The sequence below is a fragment of the Aulonocara stuartgranti genome, assembly GCF_965226115.1.
Source record: "Aulonocara stuartgranti genome assembly, chromosome: 3".
Taxonomy (NCBI): Eukaryota; Metazoa; Chordata; class Actinopteri; order Cichliformes; family Cichlidae; genus Aulonocara; species Aulonocara stuartgranti.
In genome coordinates, this window is record NC_138941.1 from 60,016,534 (window position 1) to 60,033,827 (window position 17,294).

The following is a 17,294-nucleotide window of genomic DNA, read 5'->3' on the forward strand; positions in this document are numbered from 1 at the left end:
TAAAAAGACAGTCAGGAAAAAGAAAACATGCAAGGACAGACTGAAAGAAATGGGTCAGCCGAAGTCATAAACCTTATGGCATCAGTGAGTGATTTTAAAGGTAGTAAAAATGAGATGTAAAGTTCAAAGCCATGTTTACAACATGTTTTCAAGCCATAAAGATATAAGCACACAAAACAAACACACATAAACCGAATCAATATATGTGGACTTCTTAAAAGAGTGAAGTTGGTGGTTGCACGACTAATGGAACACTAACAGCCCCTGCGAGTGTGGGTGGTAATCGTCTGTTGATAAGGAGATAAACACGTGGTTTTATGGTTGAATGCTGAAACAGTCAGCTGTAAGCTCAGTAATAATGTCAGGTTTAATTAACTCATCTGAGAAAGATGAAGACGGGCACACGGTAGAGGATTAACATCAATCAGAAACGGGACAAGTTAAGGGTGGCCACTGCAGGCAAACAAGCTGGTGGTTCGGACAAGTTGTTCAGCTACACAAACATTTTTACAACTCTGAACAATGAATGAAGCAATCTGGTGTGATAAAAACAATAATTTAATCAACTCCAACTTCCAACATCGAGTTGGAAATTCTCCAATGTAAATGGCTTGCTGCTCTTTTTATTCTTTTTAGATATCGTTCACATACTTTGAGTTATGTGTTGCATACAGAAGAATGGAGAAAAAAAACAGACAGGAAGTGATGAGGAAGAAAGAATATTAGAGAAATGAACAAATGAAGCCATGTGCAACCATGCTCTTCGATTATCTGATTGCTGACATGTACAGTTTTAAATGAGACCTCTTAATTAACCCGCCTAGCTCATTTTGTTTTCTCTGCTCATTCAGACTAACAAGATGCTCCGACGGGCACGAGCACATCATCAGCAAATAATGTCTGAGAGCACAAATCATATTGAACGTTCTGTAATAATGCAAATGAGATGCAAATGATCAGAGCTGCACATCAAGCATCATATTTAAGACACGGAATGATGAAAAACTCATCCCACAACAGATTTACGTGCACAGATATGATAAGATTCATGGTTAACACTTTGCAAAAGGCAAAATTAGAAAAGAGGCTTAAATTCATGTCACAGCTATCTTTCAGATTAAAAAGATAGATTTGATTCAACCCAAAAGTTCATGTTACAGCAGCAAATTCAACAATTGCTAACCGTTTAAAAACAAATGGATCACTTATAGACACTCACCAGACACTTTATTAGGTACACCTGGTATATATGGTCACATTGCATGGCATTAACACTGTACATGCATCCATGTAGATGTGGTCAACATCATGCTGCATTTTAAAACTAAGAATCAGAATGGGGAGAAAGGTGATTTAACTGACTTTGAACACAGCATGGTTGTTGATGCCAGACAGGGTGATCTAAGTATTTACTGGGATCTTCCCACACAGCCATCTCTTGGGTTTACTGAGAATGTTTCAAATAAAGAGAAAACATCCAGTGAAAATGCCTTGTTGATCCTAGAGGACACAGGAGAACGGCCAGACTGATTCATGCTTATAGAAAGGCAACAGTAACTCGAATAACAACTCAACCAAGGAATACAGAAGAGCATCTCTGAAGGCATGAGACGTCAAACCTTAAAGCAGATGGGCTAAAGTAAAACCAGCAGAAGATCACACCAGGTGCAAGGAAAAACAGAAAACCAAAACTACAATTCACACTGACTCACCAAAACTGCACAACAGACGCTTAGATAAAGGTTGGCCGGTCTGATGAGTCTCAATCTCTGCTGCTACATTTGGATGGTAGCGTCAGAACGTGGCATGAATGCACAGATTCATCCTGCTTGGATGGAGCACTTTCAAATTTACAGCCCTCGGTGTACCTGAGTGTTGTTGCTGACTACGTGCATCCCTTTGTGACCAATCTGTATTCATCTTCTGATGGCTGCTTCCAGCAGAATAACGCACCATTTCACAAAACTTCATCACAAACTTGTTTGTTGAATATGAAAAAGAGTTCACTGTATCCCAATGGCCTCAGTAGTCAGCAGGTCTCAATCCAGTAGAGCACCTCTGGGATGTGGTGGAACAGCAGATTCTCATCATGGATATGCAGCTGCCAAATTTGCTGCAGATTTGTTTGTGTAGATAAGGACAAAAATCTCAAAGAAATGTTTCCAGCACGTTGTTGAATCGATGCCATGAAGAATTAAAGCAGTAGTGAAGGTCAATGGGTGTCTTGACCTGGTACTAGCAAGACATACCAAATAAAGTGGCTGTTGAATTTCCCACCATTATTTTCTTGTTTTTAAATCACAACATCATGACTTTTCCTCTTCAAAGTCCAAAGCTAGAGGCTGGAGGGGTTGGTGGTGGAGTAAATTATTATACCACTCACACTAGGAACCACAGCTTGAGACTTACTGGTCTCTGTTACAGTTTTCCATCAATCAACTTTTTGGATGTTTGACCTTGATTTGTAAGACAGAAGTCACTTCCATCTCTGGTAGACAAGAGAGAAAATATATTTCAGGAGATGATGGCGGATTACAACCTTCAGGATAGGAGGCTGACCATCAGAATGATTGAAAGGTGATATAGCGAGATGGAGGGCGGGGCTAAAACAGAACATTTGCTGCCTCAGGGGGAAAAGCTGCAAAGCTGCGTGTTGAAGCTCAGCTGCCAGCAGCCATTAGATCACCCTCCGTGTGTGTGTGTGTGTGTGTGTGTGTGTGTGTGTGTGTGTGTGTGTGGCTGTTGATAATCTCTCACACGGCTTCCTGTAACTTTAATTGCCCAACATCTGTAGCCATGGTGTGCTCATTAGACAGGAGAAACAGTGAAACAATGGGGAAAACACACTGAGGGAATCACACCTCGACATCCTCAGTCCTGGTGTGTGTTATGTGTGTGCCCTGAAATCAGACAACACACACGAGCAGCGGGGTGATTGGCGGTGAGGCCTGAGTGCGCGAGTGTGGGGCTTTTTGTGATTATGTAACCATGTGAACAGACACACTGAGAGAAGCGCTGGTTGTACATGCCGGGATCATTCCCATTTTCTGTTGGTCACATTTGTGAGTGCACTGTGGTGGCACATTGTGGGTTCCTATTAGATGCCAGTGCCATGGTAACACTGATAAAGGAGAGTCAATTAGGACCAATATTTGGTTGAATGGTATGGATGCAGTCCCCTGCAGAAAAGATAGATACCACAATATTATGCCCTTTCATTCAGGTTAAGCATTGTGGTGGCACATATGCAGCTCAAATGATGGTGCTGACACCGTGGAAACTGTGTCGAAGGTGAATTAGCTACTGCTTTTTTTTATTATTATTGTTAAGTACAACAACAATGACAAAAAAAGTTGGGATGTTGTGCAAAATGCAAATAAAAATAGAATGCAGTAACTGAAAATATCATAAACACCTTTTTTATTCACAACAGCAAATAGAAAACATATCAGATATTAAATACATGAGAAAACTATTATTAGTTTGAGTTTGATGGAATGAATGCATCTCAGAAATGTTGTGAGGAAACACAACAAAACAAAAAGCTAGAAAAATAACTGGTGCTAAAAAGAAACAGCTGGACTGGGTACAAAAAGGGGATCTTACAGAGGCAGTTTCTCAGAAGTAAAGACAGGCAGTGGTTCACAAAAAAAAAGTGAAGCATATTCAAAATAATGTTCCTCAGGGTCAAATTCTAAAGACTTTTAATATCATCTCCTGCACATAATAAAATCAAGAAAGAGAAATATCTCAGCACATGGGACAAGGACAAAAATCAGTACTGGATGCTCATCTGGTGGTCTTCAGGCACTCAGGTGGCTCTACATTAAAAACAGGAATGACTCTGATATGGAATTTACAGCGCTGGCTCAGGAATATGCCATTCACGAATGCAAGTCAAAGCTCTATCATGCAAAAAAGACACAACCTGAATGGCCATGATCCAGAAACACTGCTGTCGCCTCTAAACCAGAGCTCATTTAAAGTGGAATGAACTAAAATGGAAACCACAGATGCTGTGTCCCTGGAGTAAAGAGGCGAGGGACCACCCAGGCTTTTTATCAGTGTTCAGTTCAAAGACCTGCATCACTGATGGTATGGAAGTGCTTCAATGTCTTATATGGAATCAGCAGCTTGCTCGTCAATGCTTAAACATATATGCAGGTTTTAGAACAATATATTCTCCCATTCAAAAGACATCTCAACATTCATCTCCCTTGAAAACAAGAACACCGAAGCTAAATAACCTGAACAAGAGATCTGAAAGCCCAACAACTGTATTTCACAGAAAGCGATTTAGACCCTGCAAGCAAAAGCAGACAAAACTTCAACTCAGAGCTGCAGTTTGACAGATTTAAAGCGCTATATCATTCATGCGTGAATCAATTTCTATTCAGTATTCATGTTTTGATTTTTCTGATATGTCCATTAGCACTCTTTCAAAACACATATCAGTCTCAGTTTATAACGGTCAATCCAAGCAGACACCGTTACTTCTTGACAAGACTCAATGAGATTAAATGAGCCTGAGAAAGCGCAAGCAGCTGGAGGAAACTAGCAGTATGAGTGATGCCACTGTCAGAACAAGCTCGGTGAGTGACAGTGACTGATCGATTGACCGGTCAGACTGACACATCAAAGTCTGATTCACTGTAATCAATCAAAAGTGGCATATCCAACAGAGGAGGAGATTAAAGAGCCTGGAACATCGAGTGACTGTAAACCAGCTCTGTCAGTCACAATCTGCTACTGCAGTCAAGATGGAGTGAGTGTATGTGAAGTAAGTCTTCCTCTCCTTGTTAATATACCTGCACAGTTTAAAAAAAAAAAAAAAAAAAAACACATTCAAAACAAATTCTGAATGCACCCGTTATGACTCTGTGTTGGACTCAGAAAGCTCAAAGTTCACTGTAAAGCTGCCAAACATAAAGTTCAGTGCACATGAAAATATCCATGAAAGTGTAGAACTGCAACTATAGACCATATATGTATGAAGAACATGGGTCTAAAAGTTGAAGCTGATACAGATGTGCTTTATACCTGCATTCTCTCAAATGACCAGCAGGGGGCGACTCTGGTTGCAAAAGGAACACATTTTCTTGTCAGTTCATCAAACACTAAAACACTTGCATCATTTAATCTATTAATTTGTGATTCTGGACATTTTCTCAAAAGCTACTTGGTTAGGTTTAGCCACTGAAAACTAGTCTTTAAGACTGGATAGAAACTCCTTTCCACTGGACCTAAGGACTGTGAATACTATTGATACTTTTAAAAACTAACTCAAGACTCACTTGTACAGACTTCCCTGTATTCGGTTTTATATCTTTATACTGTTTCAATTGATGCATCTGTATTGCAAAGCTTTTTGTGAATTTTCTTCTTGAAAAGAACCTTAAGGTAGTGAAAGCTACTGATTTATGTCCATTGCTCAGTCGAGAGTAAAAACTAGACTAAACCTGTACTAATTTTGATTTTAGGTTAGGGGTTTGTTTTTTTTGTTTTTTGCAAATTTGTGGAGACCAAATAGTCCCCCAGATGTTGAAGGTGTTGCACATTCAACTTCACAAGGTCATTGCATAGGTCTTCTTGTGGGCGGCAGTTTGTCTCCAAACCCAACTTGGACTGGCTGCTATCACTGTTATGCAGTCTAACTTAGACGTCTAACTTAATTGCTGTATTATCACAAACAGATAATCATGTAGGAGTGGCATGGTAATGTGGTGGTTAGCGCCATCCCCTCACAGGAAGAAAGTCCTCAGTTTGAATCTACTGTTCGGCTAGCACCCTTCTAGGTGGACTTTGCTAATTTCCCCCCCATGTCTATGTGTGTTCTCTCAGGTACACCGGACTCCTCCCACATCCTAAAAGCATGTATGCTAGGTTAATTGGTGATTTTAAATTGACTAGGAATAGTTATAACTCTTTCTGCAATAAATAGGCTACTTGTCCAGGGGTTTACCCTGCATCTCACCCTGCATGAGCTGAGATAGACTCCAGCTCTGTAACCCTGAAAAGCAAGAGAAAAAAATGGATAGAGATTGAATGTAATTGGCAACTTGACCTCATTCAATTGCAAAATTATTATCCTATTGCTGTTTTATTGCCAACTTGATGCAGCAAAGTTGCTCTGAAACAGCAACTCATATAGATCAATTATAGACCAGATCTCCATCATCAAAGCCATTCTAAATGCATCTAGATTGCAAGTTCATTACATATATTCACCATAACCTTTGCTGTTCCAGCCACTGTTTTCCCTAACGTGACTGTCGCACTATGCACAAAAAGCTACTTGGTTAAGTTTGGGAAATGATACCTTCCTGTTTGGCACGAGACTGGGTTGAAAAAGTACACTTATCTAAAGAACTCTATGAACAGAACAGAAGAGCTGCGTCTCTGCTGGCAATGCTTCCAAACAATGCGCTCAAAGCACTAATGCCTCAATTCAAACTGTCATACTGTTGCCTTCCTAGTATCAGAAAACAGGACAAAACTGACCAAACACAAAAGTAAAATTGACTCAGCGGTCATTCCAAACATTAATACGCACCTGAATATACTTGACACCCAGGCGTTCTCACAGTAAACATTAACCAGATATATTGGAGTCAACAAGCACCTGTAGCATGAATACTGTAAAGCTAAACGGGAGCTCCTCCAGGAGCAGGAAGGTGCTCGTGAACTCACCTGTGCAGCACAAACTCTCCCTGATCACTCAGCTTCCATTCCACTGAGAGCTTTCAGAGAGCTGTTGCTGCTCTACAGACTCACAAATGGCAAACAGGAAGGAGCTGCACATGATTCAGGATCCAATGTGCATCTCTGGACCAGGCGGCAGCGTAGGCGTGTTTGATTAAGGCCGCTGGACACACATGCCAAGCGGAGCACCAATTTGGTCATCGATAGCTAATAATTAATTTCCCACAGCTGATATTGTGAGCTGGTCTCAGGTTTTATGTCAATGGGACTAAATGTTGTCACATAGGACTTCAAAGGTCCATTAAGTAATTTGCTGACTTCTGAATCAGATGGTACACAGAAATGAAAAGCTTGTTTTCCTCAAGCTGGATTTACTATCCGTTCATCTAATGAACAACATCTATGTTAGAACTTCAACATCCAGGAACAGTGTGTACCATTTAAAAGGTGGCCACATTAAAATGTGGTCAGACGGATGAATTATTGGAAGCAGGTCACCAGTAGGGATGGGATCGTTTAGGTTTTATCCGATACCAGTACCAAACCGGTACTTTTGAAACGGTGCCGGTGCTTAAACAGTTCTCGAACCGGTGCTTAAAGAATGAAGAACGAAACTTCAAAACTCCAAAAACCTCTTATGTTTAGCTGTTTTTTTTGTAAAAAGATAACAATATTAGCCTTTTCTGCAGCTATAGGGGATTTATGGTATCACTCTTAGCTGGAAGCAGTGCTTAAAGAATGGAAAAAAACACAAACTTTGTCCTAAACCTCTCATGTTTAACTGTTTTCCACTTTTTCTTTGGTCATTTTAGCCTTTTTGGCCAGGGTGAAGGGAGTATCTGCCATCAAACAAGAAGACAGCCGCATGTAACTACGACGGTGTTTGCTAGTTCACCTTACATGCATTAATTTAATAACGTGGTTAGCCTACTCAACGTAAATTACACTTGTGCTCAGCGTATATTACAAACGAACAACATTAAGCTACTCACACAGAGAAGAACGGCTGCTGCTGCCATCATCATCCTCATCATTTCTGCTACACTGGCAGGGCTAGGGGCCAGGACTCTCGTCTTCGGGTTCTTGGGGGATGTTGCTAACTCCGGATCCGATAACAGGCACCACACCCGCAGTAGATGTGCTCGATGTGAGGTCTCGCAGCAAGCTATCAAATACGGTGCATTTCTCAGCTTTTAAAAAATGCTATACATTGCCAGGTGTTTCATCAGATTTGAGGAGTTACCTCCTTTGCACAGTATCAGCTTAAAGCACTTCTTGCAGGCTGCTGAGTTTACATCTTTTGCTATGAAGTACAGCCAGACTTTTGACCACTTCGCCTTGGGCATTTATAATCTGTAGCTCTGCTCTAAAAGAATGTACGTACCTGGGCCCGCCTACTATGCTTGCAAAGGTAAAATGATTGGCTAGAATCCAAAGTGTATGACATCTCAGGAAATAAAACACCGAAATGTGCGCTGCTTTTCGATCTGGTTACTACCATTTATGTCAGAACCGGTGCGGTACCCATCCCAAGTCACCAGCTATCAGCTCAGAGAGGAAACCTCACTAAGCCTCTGATTCTTTTTAAGACCTCCGACAGAAACAACCAACATTAGGACTTTTCTTAAGCCTGCACCTTTCTGTCGTCTCAGAAGCCACACTGACACTCAGACGCACACATTAAAGTGAGTGTTTGTGGGCGAATCGTTGGAGGAGAAGTGTGCAGGACAGATTTCTGCTGGAAATGATGGTTTAATATTTAAACAGCTGCGCTCCTTATCGCAGGGAGGATAAGACAAGCAGTGAACATGTGCAATCACGGCGCTGTTGTTTCTCTCTCATTTAACAGCATATCAGCGCTGCGTGCGAAACCAACATTTGCTTTTAAAGGACACATTTTCAACGTGGAGACCATTGAAACCAAAATAACACTAAAACTAAAGCTTGAACTAGAACTTTTAGAGCCAAAACTTTCTGAACACAGTACCTACTTCTGGTGTGTACATTCACAGTCACAATATAAAGAAGACATACTCTTGGGTGTCTTCTTTATAATCACCAGAGTCTAAGTGAGACCAGTGAGGCACACACAATACTGCATACATAACAACTCCAAAATAATTTTAAATGAAATTAATATATATTTTGATTGTGTGTGTGTGTGTGTGTGTGTGTGTGTGTGTGTGTGTGTGTGTGTAATGAAGTGAAAAAGTACATAAAATGTAAATTTATAAAATAAATTTATAAAAATCAAAAAAAGGAAAATATTAGAAAATATAAAAATTTAATTCATGAAATGAAATAGGATGAACTAAAATATTAAAAATAAGTATTAAATTACTTGTAATTTTTTTTTTTACGTGAAAATCAAATAAATTAAATAACAATGTGAAATTGGATTAACGGAAATTAACCGTGAAAAGAAAATAAGGCCGTCCTATTAATAAAAAAATAAAAGTGCGAAAAGTAAATTAGCCCCACATCTGAAGGCTCGCTCTTTTTTCTCGCGCGCATTTTGTATTCATTGTAAATCAGCGTGCGCGTGCGTCCATAAGTGCACGTGTGCTCGCTTACAGTACAAGCATGCTTCCTGTACTGACACAGCAGGTGCATGTGTGAGCGCGTGGTGTGCGTGCGTTCCTGACACACTGACCTGCTCCAAGTCTCTCCTCTCAGGCGCTCAGCGCTTAGCTCGGGTCCCGGCACCGCTCTCGTATCTCGGATCTCTCCTCTCTCTTTCCCTGGCAGCCCGAGCGGAAAACCCCGGGAAGAGTCACGCGGCTCCCGGCTGCCATCAACATAAATAAATAAAACAAAAACTTGAAATCTAATTTAAAAGGGGAAAAAATTATCAAAAAAGGAAGAAAGGGGCGGGTGTCTGACGTTGGTTGAGAGTTTAAATCCCCATCCTCTGGATCCTCGTGTGTAAGTCCCGCTTACAAGTCTCTCTCCTCTGCCCGCCTCTTTCTCTCTCCAATGTCTTTTTGAATTTACCCAACCTGGAGCGGGAAGCGAGGTCTCGGTTGTCCTTTGCCCTATTTTAGGAAACAATCGCTCGGCTGCTGTCTGAGGCAGCGCTGACATCCGCGCCTCTGTCACTTTGGATCAGCGGAACCCGCCGGTAAGTTCGGCCCCCAAACGAGCCTCCAAGGAGCCGAGGACACTTTTAAAGACGGAGTCACCTCCTGCACGGAGAGCCAAATGTAAACGTACACACTCTACATCGGTGTTTAAAACATGCACATATGTTCTTCTCCTGCTCTCTCTTCTGCTGGACTGTGCGCTCTGGACACGGACTGAAAAGCTTTACGCACGGCGCGTAAAAAGGAGTGGAGGGTCATAGGAGGAGGGCTTCTCGTTTTTAAGAGGGGGGGGGGGGGGGGCGAGAGAAGAACGTGGGGAGGGAGGATAGACAAGGTGGTGAAGACTGGGGGAGGGGGGGAAGAGACAACGGGGCGTGTGTGGGGGGGGCTATGGAGGTGCTGGAAGCTATGTGAGGGAGGAGTTAATTTTCATTTTATTCATCCATCCATTGAATTTCTGCGGCTTAGATGCTTAGATCTCCCTTTCCTCACCCTCCACTTCCAGTTCTTCAAACGTGGGCACAGAAAAAGGTGATCCCAGATCATAGCTGCTCCACTGTGGCCTGGGCTCAAGGGTTTTCTCACTGCGGCATATGCAAAAAACGTATCCAGGTGGCATTCTGAACTGCCTTATCTTCTTTTACTAATGAGGAGCTGTGGTCACTCTGAGGCTCTTATGACTGAGAATAACTGAGCTCCTTACTGTAACTGCAAAGGCTGAGCCCCCTTCAGGGCAAGCACATGTCTGCCACTTGTATCATCACAACTGTGATGACAGGTGAGTGTAGGAATGTAGATCAACTTCATCTGCATTACTATAAAGAAAAGTAAGAGTAATGTGTAATACAATTAGCGTTTTTTTGAGTGATATCTCCACCACATAACTGTTGACCTCACACACGAGCTCACGCTCCCTCCCCACTAGAGAGATAACATTTCAGTTTCAGTTCCACAATCAGACCACAAAGGGTTCAGACTGCTGCCAGATTTAAGAAGAAATACTTTACAAATTCTATTTTGCCAATTTTTTATAGCAATTTTAAATCATTTAAACTAAATAATGGAATTCTGTATTTTTTTTAATTATTCGCATTTTAGTTAATCATTTAAAAGGGTTAGGTTAATAGACTTCTTCATTAATTCATTTTCTTATCTTTATTTTTCATATTCTTTTATTTTACTTTATAATTTGTTGTAATGATCTTATTTTTTATTTTCGATTTAATTGTGTTTCTCTGATGAAGACAGAGGGGTGAGAGAGGCAGAAACAAAAGAAGACCAAAGAAACGGGATTAAGAATGATGAGAGGAGGGAATGAGATTTAAAGGGAATTTAAAGGATAAGGAAGACAAAGGCAAGAGGGGTAGACGGAGGAGATAGGGGAAAGAAAAAAGGAGGGACACCAGGGAAGGAAAATTAGAGAATGAGAAGAGGAAGAGGAGGAGAAATGTGTTTTGATAAAGGCTGCAGAGGAGGAAAAGTGGGTAGAAGACAAGGCAGAGGAGGGAGGAGAGTACAGAAACAGGAGCCAGAACCAATTTCAGATTTTAACCCATCACTCATTTATTATATCGGTGAGTGACGAACGTGCTGAAAGATGGAAACTATATGTGTGTGTTTGTGGCGTCACAGTGGGAAGGTTTCTATCTTTTTGAGGCCAAATTTCTGCTTTTACCCTTAAATGTATGGTTTGATTTTTTTAGCTTAGACTCGACCACACACACACAAGAAGACCACAAACTCATAGTTGTCTGTCTCTCTCTCTCTCTCTCTCTCTCTCTCTCTCTCTCTCTCTCTCTCTCTCTCTCTCTCTCTCTCTCTCTCTCTCTCTCTCTCTCTCTCTCTCTCTTTCTTCAATGACAGATGTTCACATTTAACATTATGAGGTCAGTATTTGTACAAGTAATCCCTGTGAGTCAAAGGCTGCAAGGTTGTTGAATATGTAATTAATCCACTTTTATCATTAAAATGCACTGAAATTCCTGCTGTCGGGATCCCAGCACTGCCGGTAAATTACAGTATGTGAAAAGAGAAAGTATTTCTACGTTTAGGTTGTTTGGATCATAAAGAAGTTAACAATATTATTGTTTCTTTAACCTTGCTTCCAAAATTACAGTAACTTAAGGATGAATTTAAAAATGTTATGACAGAAAGCTAGTTAAGATGAAAAGAGAGAGATCGCTTCCACTTTGGTAGATTTTAATGATGTCTGATTTTAGATTTTGCTTGGCAAACACTGCTTGCCTTACTTGCCCTGACAGGATGCCGCTGCTAAAAAGGTGAGGAGCTTGTTTCAGTTGATAACTGGGAATCATACAAAGCTATTCTAGCAGAGTCCAAGAATACGAATATGGAGCTGCATATTTGCGCACACAACATACACACAACACACACAAACCTTGATGTCCTTATTAATCCTTGTACCTGTGTGTACTTCAGCAGTAGAATCATATTACAGTGCAACCCGGTTAATTCAGCTCACTGAAACAAATGATTTTTCAGCCTGACTGGTTCCTCTGAGTGGTAAAATAACTGCTGACCATCCAGTGAGGTAATACATCTTAATTAATCCCACAGAAAACAATGGATGAAGCCATCTCGCTGACAAAGTCGTTTTACAAACAGACAGACTGAATCGACCTCATGAACAAGCTGTCAGTCATGTTTAATAATCGTGCTGGAAATGTTTTTCTCCACATGTTATTCTAAAGGACTGCAGGCCACTTGTGCTTTTTGCAACCCAGACCTTATTTCAAATTGATCTTATATTCAGAATCTGTATCTGTCAAAGACAAACAACACGGAGTCCAAGTGGAGGTTAAACAATTTGTTTTATACAGAATGAGAGAGGCATCATGGCTGTCATCTCAGGGTTTCTACGAGATTTAATCCAGAAGCCTGGGCCCAGGTCCAGAGCATAATAACTTAAATAGGTAAAAATAATCAGTGTCCACCAAAAACTGATTATTGTTCAGGTTATATAACTCTGCAGCTGTTTTTATCTGCATTATATGTCTGCAGCTACAGTCCAAATCTATAAATACCCATAAATTAGCATCTGTCCAAGGCAGTAGTAAGTGTATGTTTATGTTACTTATGTGTGTCTAATATCCATGTATAGTCTGCATATGTTTTAAAGTAGACCTTAATTAACATTTCAGCTACACAGATACACTTTATGGCAAATAATTGTGGGCTCTATGATGTCATTCATAAAGTATATACCTGCATAGCATAGTTACAGATTCCTATTAATTAGTGCTAAATAAAAACAAATTCCTAGAGTTTCAATCAGCAAAACTTAAGTGCAGACTTCTTGGATACTCTAATCAGACAATTAACCACACAGCAAGCCACATTTTCCTTAAATAGTTACATTTAAAAGCTCAAAAAGTCACCAGGAGCACACACACAGTCCAGCAGACAAGTCCAGTGGCTCTGATTCACTGAGATGAAGCCCAGCATACAGCCGGCACTCACCGCTGCCTGTCTTGCCATCTATCTGTCAGCCACCCTCCAATGGACATTAGAGCAACTGCAATGTTTTTGCACCTGCAACCAATGAACTAGACAGTCAAGGTCATTTTAATCAGCTTTTCTGCTCCATTCTGATACTTGGTTTGAACTTGACTGTGTTGACACTCTTAAATGCACTGAGTTGGTGCCATGTGATTGGCTGTTTAGATCATTGCATTCAAAGCCAGTTGAACAGATGTACCTAATAAAGTGGCCGTTGACAGTATGTAACACCAGAAAAAACTAAAAAATGCTCAGATCTTCCAGATGTTTGAATGAATTGTAATGAAGTGAAAGGAACTCTGGAGTAAAGAAAAGATAATCAGTTTGGGAGAAGGAAAGTCTTCCACGGGAAAGAGGCTACTAAATGAAACTAGAGCTATAGAACTGTTATAGAGGAAAAGAAAAATATCAAGCATTACACAAAGCAACATGCTATGAAACCTGCCACTGGGCAAAATTACTTATTTTTTATGGTATAAATGAGAAACCTTCACATATGTGGTGGAACCACTTATGGATTTTTCACTGACGTATGAGAACAAAAGTTTGGGACTGGGAGACAAAGAGTTTTTAATTTGACTGTTTTTCATCTGATATCAAAGACTCAGTCTTTACTCTAGTTATATTCTAGATCACTCACTGGGCCCACGTCCTCATTTGAGGTTTGGCAGCATTTTAGTTGATAAAGGTGAAAGGCTTGGACATGAATTGAGCTGCAGTTTGGAGAAGGCCTCAAAGGAGACTGGCGGCAGCTCCCAGGCCTGGCAGATCCCCTTGTACTAAATAGAAGTGAAGAAGTTAAAGAATTGGAAAAGAGGAGGGAGGGTGGGGAACGTAAACGAGAATGAAAGTACAGTTTTACTTACAGGAAAATGGGTGAAATGTATTTCTTGACCGTCTTTCTTTTCCCCTGGACCTCCTGTGGAATGTAACATGCAGCAACACTCTTCAAATGCATAATACATGCCTAAATACATAATCCATAAAAGGAGGAAAAGCCTCTGTACAGGACACTCATGTAAATTAATGAGTCAGATTGAGGTTCTCAGTGCAGCTCGCTCACTGTCACAACAGCCTGCTGATTCAAGTCAAAGCGACACAAATTTGGGGAATCTGGTGTCCACCAGCTGCTGAGGGCGACGGTTTACATCAACCAGCCATGTGTGAGTGTTGCAACAAAGCCCGCTTCATATCTGCTGCTGTCGTGTGTGTGTGTGTGTGTGTGTGTGTGTGTGTGTGTGTGGCAGTGTGTGTGTGTGTGTGTCAGAGCTTGTGCTGCAAATGTGTTGTGAGGAGGATATCACGTGTTGGCTTTTAGTGTTATTCATTGATGCTGAAGAAGCTCGTGTGTGTGTGTGTGTGTGTGTGTGTGTGTTGGCAGAGTGCAAATCTAAAGCAAAATGAAGTGTGAAGTTTGGTGCCAGCATGTCAGCGTGTGTGTGTGTGACACTATCAGTTTGAAGAAGCAAATTTGAAAATGGAGTCAGCTGAACGTGCAAAATTATCACAGACCAGCATTTATGGACTTCAGATCCCCATCATGCCACAGGAGGAGATGACAGACTGCACACAGAGCTCACTTGGTCTTCAGTTTGTGATTTATATATTTGAATTTTTAACTCACCTGCAAAAACAGTTTTATGGGTGTGTTGGTGCACTATCACTGTCATTTTGAAAATTCACTCTTAGCTCATCAGCTGGACAAGAACACCTTAATCTCCTCACTGCTAGTCCCACACACAAAAAAAAAGAAACCCATAGTAGATCAGCAGCATTGTGTTCTGGATCAAAGCTTGTCTGTATGTGGGTGTTGATGTTGTTAACTTGTATAACAGAAGTTATTTGCTTGTGTTTTTCTTTTTTATTCAATGAGATTTGATTCACCGCTAATTTGGTCACTAAATTGTTAAGAGATAGTCACACTAGATCTTCTCCATGTAGACAGATGAGTTTTATAAACAGAGCGTGATTGTTTAACAGCGCTTGTAAGTCATTTATGTTCATCTATATGTAAATTCTGAACCCATAAATCCTGTCATGTGACTGCTTAACTACCCAATAACTCAGCAGGATAAGAAGTGGTCCTCACAACAGCAGGTCAGGAGTTTCACATTTGTTGCTTTAAGAGAATGTGTTGTGAAAATGTTTCTAATTGATAAACGTATAAGAGAATCAATTCTTGAGCCTACATTTACTTGGTTAGAAAGTGAAACAACGATCTCTGAGTAATTTTAAAAAACTTTCATTTTTTAACAAAATGGAGAAAATATGATCTATTGTGCTATAAAGAACAGCTTTATTACTTGACCAATGCACTTCATTGGCGCATTCACCTTGGAATTAGCTGAAGTTGTGATAGAAATATCTGTTTTAAGAAAATATGATCAGTCAACTGTTTTTGGAAGGCAAAATGTATGCTGGGAGGTTAGTCAGCTATTAACTCATTCTAGTTGCTGTCCATTTTTTGGAAGTTTAGTTAGTCTGCTGATTTTTTTTTTTTTTCTTTTTCTGTCATCCTCTTGTGTTTTCCCACCATTAAATTCCTTTGTGTTTCTGGGTTTCCTAATTTCAAATGTGGTTCTCATTAATTTCCTGTTTTATTTTGATAATTATCATGTTTTGTGCAGTTAGTTTTTCCTTTTTCCGTTCAGTTCTCCGTCGCTATCTAGATTTGTTTCAGCTATGTCCCATTATCGTCCTCTTTTGAGTTCCCTGATCACCTTGTGTATAAATAGTCCTGTCCTTCACCCCAGTCTTTGTTTTAGCATCTGTTTACCTTCATGTACTCCAATGTTACATTTTATGGACTATGTATTTCAGACTTTTTGTTTATCCAGACACATGCTCTGTGAGCTGGAGGGCCACTCCAAGCAGAGCGTGCAGTGCCTGGCACTTCGTCTACTGCTATTTGTAGTCCAAGAATCTACATGACGAATAAGTCAGTGAAGACCAATTATGGCCTTCAGTTGTATATTTCATTTATGTATTTAAGAAAGCTTAGGTGCGTGCTACTGTGACTAACACAAATTAAATCTATACTGTGGAAAACACTTTAGACTGTAAGCTAATAGCTACTGTGATGTTTCCATTGGTTAGTGTAGTCAGGTTCTGAAGCCTTAAGCTTGTAATTTTTTCTGTTGTTGTCTTGAAACACAAAATAAGAAGCAAGACCTTCAGTAATAGTAATAAATCACAGCAATAGTACATTCATGTAGTTGTAAAAAAAAAAAAAAAAAAAAAGCATGATAATATGTAATCCAAAGTATTCAGAATACGTCACTCTCATTGAGTAACGTAACGGAATACGTTACAAAATACATTTTGGGGCATGTATTCTGTAATCTGTAGTGGAATACATTTTAAAAGTAACCTTCCCAACACTGTCTAAAGGTTACAAGGATAATGTTCTCAGTCTGTCTTGCCATTTGCAACCAGACAAGTTGCCCCCTATTGGCCAGAACAAGGAATGAAGTCTAAGGCAGTTAAGCATTGGTTACTCTTCTCAAAATCAGTGGCCATGTGTATCTTGATAGATTAGAATACAGACTTTAATTCAACTTTTTTTTTAAGGTCATGTGTTTTGTTCATAAAGTCAACACATCAAATTCAAAAACCAACAGTAGGTTAAAAATTCAAAACTTTCCTGACATTGTGAACCATTTTCTGACTGATTGATTCTCTTTTGCTTTATTTAAAGAAAATTCTGCAGCTGTTCTGAGCTGCTGCCCCAGTGCTGATCAAGGTTAAATCATTTGAGACCAATGGGAAATGGAAAGTGGAATCATTTGATTCTCACCAGTTTTAAGGTATTTGAAGTAAAGACAGCTACTTAAAACACCAATATTGACTCTCTTACCACAGCTTACACATCTACAGTGAACAGCCAACTCATCAGTGGATCTCCACTGGGTTTATAATTGTACTCGCTCTGTCTCCATCCAATATGGTGGTACAGGCCCTTTGTTGTAGTCATTGCAGTGTAATTGATTA

At 40.2% G+C, this 17,294-nt stretch overlaps 2 protein-coding genes across 2 annotated transcripts in view; both read right to left on the minus strand.

Moving 5' to 3' along the window:
- The window catches only part of npy2rl (neuropeptide Y receptor Y2, like), an 89,374-nt gene extending 79,276 nt beyond the window's left edge, over nt 1–10,098 (minus strand). The window contains exon 1 of the mRNA XM_082526428.1: nt 9,356–10,098. The gene's annotated coding sequence lies outside the window, so the exon portion shown is untranslated. The remainder of the gene's footprint in view (nt 1–9,355) is intronic.
- Nucleotides 1–17,294, minus strand: part of LOC309698633 (uncharacterized protein) — a gene marked incomplete at its 5' end in the record, with an annotated part of 421,704 nt that overhangs the window by 146,518 nt on the left and 257,892 nt on the right. The gene's annotated exons all lie outside the window — the stretch shown is intronic.